Below are 6672 nucleotides of genomic sequence, written 5' to 3'. Positions count from 1 at the left end.
TGATGAGGATGCCAAAACAAGATTGTATGAAATAATTTGCTGGCCAAGTTATTTCCGTTAACAAATGTTCACAAGGTGGATTTCCGGAACTAGATTCGGAATTTGTGCACCTTAACTAACCAAATTTGTTGTATCCCGCCGATGTAATTTAATGTTGGTCTAATTTGTAACACAGTGTTATAACACATACAAAACTTTAACAAATTGTAATAAGATTGATAAAGAACTACGATAGTAATAATTTTATACTGAATGAGTGCCGAACAAACACAGATTCGCAGTGCAATTGAATACTAAAGAGCATAATGCACAGGGTTATAAAATTACTATACATGAGGTAGTGAGGTAATGGCCTGGTCAATATAATGTACATTTTATACTATTGCGCATTAAGCCAATACTACATATTATTAATTGAATACAATTTTAAGTTTCATCTTCATTTTCATCCTATCTAAGTATAAACTAACATTGTCTGAGTAATACGGAATACATTGTGGTAGAAATAGGCAGACTAGACCGGATTTTCCTTAGGCGTCAATTGACCTGAACCCGTTTACCAATGTGTCGAGTGTCAGTGTTGAAAAGCGGATGTTGAATGTGGAAGCTAAGACAGAAACCAAAAGCAAATGCGTAGTTAAAAAGTAGCTTTAATTGGCAACAGAAACCTAAGACCTATCCTTAGAAACGTAATGATGAGTGTATATTTGGATTTTATTTCCCACTTTTACCACCTTTGCCACTTTTCCCACTTTACGGCTAGCTATTAATATTGGTCAAAGCCCGGTAAAAAGATTGAAACAAATGGTTAAGATTGATAACGAAATGGAAACACCAAAGAATATGACAAGGACAAAAGCAATTGCAAATAATGAATACGTGTATAGATCAATATAAATATATATGATTATGTTATGGTATAATATATAAAATAGTCGTTTAATAGGGTTACTTTTGAGATGTAGAACGAAACGAAAAACAGTCCTTATTGAAATGCAACTAATAAATTCAACGTAATTTGGTTTTCCAACAATAAAATATAAACATACATATACCCGGATTCGAACCACATTAAAACAAAAATCTAAACAGAGTGTTATATTTATACAATACATATTTTTAAATGCTTATATACCGAATCGTTATGCGAGTACGAGAAGTACTGAAATATTGAGAAAGTACCAAAGCAAGTCTTAGTCTTATACGAATATAGAGGTGTTACTAATGAAATGAAAACTTCGAGAATGTGTCTCATTATTTATATAGAGCAAATCAAATAATATCAATTTAACATACATAAATCTGAGTATTTGTAAATCTGTGTATCGCAGTGGTTGTTTAATCTATAATACAATACCGCTCTTTGGCTGCCCAAAGTCCCTACAATTTCTGCGATTAAATTCTTTCTCTCCAGTTGTTTTTCTGGTGCTGTCTAGCAGCACTAGTGTCATTGTTTAAGTAGAATTCGCTATCGAGGCTTCCAGAAAATATCATTTAGTTGGTCAAATAAATAAATAAATAGTATCTAAGTGGTAGACCTGTCAGAATGAAAACAAAATATACGGGTATGAGTGTGAGCATTGCGTAAACTAATTCGCATTAATATTGATTTAACTTAGCGACGCAATATTAGTTTACACACATTTTTTTTTTAATTTTAGGTAATAAATTTGAACATTCCCATTCTCAATTCACATCCACGACTGTTCCATTTATACATAAACCAATAGCACCGCTCTCTAAACATTTTTCAAACCCCCTTTAAATGCGAATTGTTTTGGTTCCTGGTTTACAACCTCTCCATTTGAATGTCTCACAAATAAATATATATTATTATCAATATTTACATACGGAAATATTTACATACGGCTATATGCATATAGTATATACATACATATATATACATGGTGTATAATTATAAATGTAATTGATAATTGCAAAAAAGAACAAGAACCGGAAATAAATGCAAGGGCGATAAGTTTTTGTGCTTAAAAGTTCCTTTAGTGTTATTCACCCAACGAAAGTTTGACACATCATGAGCTTAAAGCTGCAGGAGAAATGTGTGTTACCATACAGAAGTCTCGACCTTGGAATGTTTACTGTACTTGGCCTATACCCTGCACATTTTAGGGACGAAGGATCTGTTGGGGAAGGAGGATGGGGGGATGGGGCCGGTGTGTTGTGGCAATTCGGCAAATAATCGATAGTGTCTGCAATGGAATTTTAATTCAAAGCCGACCAAAAAAACGAACAATATGCAAGAAAAAGCGATCGGGAATTGGAGAATTGAATTATATTTTCTTTATCATTTTTTAGATGTATAGTTCGGGCCTGAAATCTAATAAAACTCGATTCTTGATTATTTTCCCTGTAATGATGTTAAAGTAAGGTAAGCACTATGATTTAAAATATATAAAAAAACGTAATACAGAACTGCGAAACCCAAATTAATCTTAATAAAACAGAAACTAAAACGAATAAGTATTATTCATGCAGAAAATATACAGCTTATAACATTCATACATATGTGTGTATATGTATAAATGAGTTGAATTCGTAATTCAATTTCATTTAACCACGAAATTTGGAATTCTTGTGATTCACGCGCCACATTTTATGACGAAACTTCAAGAAATGTGCCCTTATCACCAAAAACTCGCAACGCTGGCTTTCCATATGTACAAATAACTTTTTATATACAATTGGTATTTTTGCCTGGATCGGTTCAAATTTGTCAAATTTGTGCGAGTATATTCTGTCTGTGAGGCTAAAGCGTTTTATAAATCCAATATTTATTTGAACTCGCGGGTTTGTCTAGAAACGCATGGACCCAATCCCCCTTTTCTGGTTGTAAAACGAAGAAGACAATGTTTTCATATCAAAACAGACGCAGGCGCACTCGGGACCACGTTGCGTACTCGCCATGTGGACAACCAAGAGCAGACAATATGACACGAGTTTGTCCGTGTGAGCCGTAGTACTACCGTACTACTAGTACAACCGTACTATAAGTGTAGTTTTTTCTCCATTTAACTCGAGCTTTTCCTCCTGGCGGTGGGTCTGCAGGCGGTGGATCAACGGGTGGTGGGTCAGTGGGTTTAGTGGATGACAGGTTGCAGGTTTAATTGACGGCAAACGTCGCCGCCAGTTGACTGTCAGTTGCACACGGGAATCTCAGCACAATCTCGCCACAACAAAACACAGGCACAGGCCAGCGATTCTGCCCACCGGCCGGCATTTCGGATAACTCGGATAATCCTATTCGCCCAGAGCCTATTGCAAAAACAACCAAACTGTGGCACTGTGGCACTGTGGCACTTGCGTTAGGGAGCTTAATCGGGTTATCCACTGTCACACAGAATGTGGAACGCGTGACCTTCGTTGGAAAGCAGTTGGGAAGCGACTCGGTGGGGGCTGTTGGCATCGAAGGACCTTGAACATAATGGATTCCACAATGGAGAATGAGTTGCAAGAAAAAAGTATTTCAGCCATAAGTGTACTGTATTAGTTGCTCATGAATACTAGTGGTAAAGCAATTACCAAATCAATGTGCCTCTATGGCATAGAACAACATCATTGCCACTCGTGAAGTATGAAGTAAACGGAAACAGTAAACAGTAAACGCCTCGACCACGCTGACCCAATTCTGTTTCAAGTTGCCCAGTTGGATAAAATACGGAATTCAAGATCACTGCCAGTTGGGATTCTGCAGCAGCGATAAGGGCAGTTCTTGTAGAATTCCGGAACAGTCGCCGATAAGGCCAGCCGCCAAGTCTCTGGTAAATCCAAAGCCTGAGCCAGTGCACCACCAGCCTCACTTGTCAGCGATAAGCAACTTGTGGTTTCTTTTTATATAGTAGGAATTCTTTGCTTTTTACATACGGGCAATCTGTGTTAAAAAACAATTCCTTTTATCACTATATACATCCTAATAATGAATTTTATTATTATTGTTGTGTGGGTGCCGTCGACGGACATAAAAACCCAGCATGTTTAGTGGCAAGCAGTTAGTCGTCTTCGGTCGTTCCAGTTACCCGGTCCCTCTGGATTTCACATCCTTAAACAATTTTTTTTTAGTTTAATAAATAAATGATTTCCCGCGTGTGGCATGTGAAGTTGATTGTATGTCAGTTTTTCATTTGGCGTGCCTAGCTTAGCTCTTTTTAAATATTGCTAGCTGCCTTGTGAAGGGCTTACGTGTAATTGCAGTTCGACTCGACTGCCAAATGATATATTTTTGATTGTTTGGAATTTAAGGACTACTTTACATCATGTCGGTATTAATTATTTTCGGCTATCCTGAAAGTTACCAAATATTTAAATGATTATTTATATGCTTTAATTTTAATATTTAACTAGTCTGAAATCCCAGCATCTTGTTTAGCTTCAAAGAAAAACAGTATGGATTAGAGAGAAATGTTTGTCAATTAGATGAATTTAAATCTGTTTCTAACTTTTGAGTAATGCATGGATCAAATTTTGTGTATAAATTCAATTTTGCATTTATAATATTACCATAAAAATAGTAATTAAATTATGGGAGAACGCTCATCTAATATCAGATACCCGACCCGTTACATAGGTCGTGGGATTGCAAGGGAAAATGAAAGAATTCCATTGAAAACAAAAAGTATATATAAAAAAAACATTTTTAAATATGTGGGCTTGACAGCTTTGCGCGGCTTGTGGGAATTAGAGTGGGCGTGGCGACTCACTCAACGCAAAATAGATTTTTTAAAAGTGTAAATGGCATTCTTCGTGCTGAAAGTTATAAGCAGTTGTTCGATTGATATGGCCGTCGCTAGGTGGACCTCGTCTAGGTGGACAATCGTCTCTGAATTAAATTTTAAGTTGTAAAGCGCAATTAGTAGGCCCGCCAAACGCTCGTTGTTGGTATGCCCTTTAGTGTGACCGTGTGTGTCCGCCGACTGCGATATGTATCGCATGTACATTATCGACCGCTCGGAGAATCACGCGTGCTGCATATCGATAGCTTGTCATGTACTAAATACCATTCCTCGGGTAAATTAAATCGCAAAATTGCGTCGAAACTTGGGGAAAAGTGCTGGGACAGGCGGCTGGGAATTAAGCTAACGAAAAACCACGGTGAGGGAAAACGGCGGAGCGTTGCGAGCGGGAAATTTTGGAGCTACAACCTAGAAACGGCAGTGCGCAAATGTAAAATGCACGGAATATTCGCATGTGCAGTGTGATAATAAATAAACGCCACACAAAATTTTCGGCGCAGGGGCAAACACACCAATGCACAATAGCGGCGGCGCGTTCGTGTGCGTGCGCCTTTTTTTTCTTTGTGAGTGTATATGTGTGTTATCATAAAGGAGCTGGAAAAACAACAAAAGTACACAGGTGCGTACGTGGGTGTAAACTAGTGGAAGGGGTCGACAAATTTTCCGATTTTCCACTGCGACAGTCTATATGGTTTATATGCGCGTATATAGAGAGTGTTGAGTTCTGTAGGTAGTGGTGTAAGTGAGTGCGCAAGTTTCCGAGCCCTGAGCTAACGGTTCTTGCTAGCTTTCGTGTGTATGTGTTAGGTAATCGTACATGTGTGCGTGCTGGCTGGTGTATTTGTTTTGTGTTACCGTTACATCGGCGCCGTAAATGAAAATCCAACTGCGAGTGTCCGTAACTTAAACATGCGCCTCAGCTAAAAGTTAACATAAATACCGGAAACTCCGATGGCAAGGAGAAGGTGCACATACATAGGTGGTAGGGGTTGTAAAATGCATGTGCGAGACAGGTATCAATTCCAATTGTTCCAATTGTGAGCACAACAGCACAAGCACACGCATTTCCAATTCCTATTGGAAGGTATGTGTGTTAGTGCATCTGTGTCTGTGTGATTCTGACGCTTTTGGGGTTGCGAAAACCACCCAAACCACCCCCTAGAGACGAAAAATTTTTAGATACACACATGAATAAACAGAGCGAGATGGCTAGCTCGCAGCAACCTTCAATGGGTTTTTTCAGTTCCAATAGTGAAGGACGCCACTGTGATGGGTTCTATTGGGGTGGGCTATGAAAGTACAGTTCCAATTGGAACAGGGCAAGGGCCACCCTACATTCACAGATTGGAATTCATACAATTGTGACAATTGTTAAAGTTAAATCCAAGGGATAATATTTGCAAAACATACGGCCGATTTAAACACATGCGCAGCTAAAATAGTTCCAAATAGCTCAAACAAATTCTGTACAATACAAGACAACAAAAAAATCAAATTTCTGCTGGTATTTTCCTTTTTTGCAACTTTACTCTTACGTATGTATGCATGTGTGCACGTATTTTTTCAGTGCATGGCTATGAGTGGTGGTGGCCTTTGCGCCGACGCCACTGCCCCGAAAAACAACCTCCGCATGCGTAACTTATTCCTTCTCGCCTCTCGTTCACTTTTCGCTGTTATCAATTTTTTTGTAGCGCTGTGCTGTCAAGTACAGAAAAGCGTGTGTGGGGGAAAACGAGAGAGAGAGAGAGAGAGAGAGAAACGGAAAATTCGATTGTGGGAGAGTAAAAGGAAAAAAACACGGTGGGGTCAATTCTTTGCAGAACAAAACAAATTTTTAGAGAACCTATTTGGCGCATAGCTCACAAGTCTCATACAAAAATTGTCTTATCATAATGTGGTAATTATTACGGCTGTGTAAGTGAGT

This window comes from Drosophila teissieri, chromosome X (assembly GCF_016746235.2).
Source record: "Drosophila teissieri strain GT53w chromosome X, Prin_Dtei_1.1, whole genome shotgun sequence".
NCBI classification, from domain to species: Eukaryota; Metazoa; Arthropoda; class Insecta; order Diptera; family Drosophilidae; genus Drosophila; species Drosophila teissieri.
The sequence above is the reverse complement of the archived record's forward strand: the minus strand, read 5'-3'. Positions refer to the sequence as shown.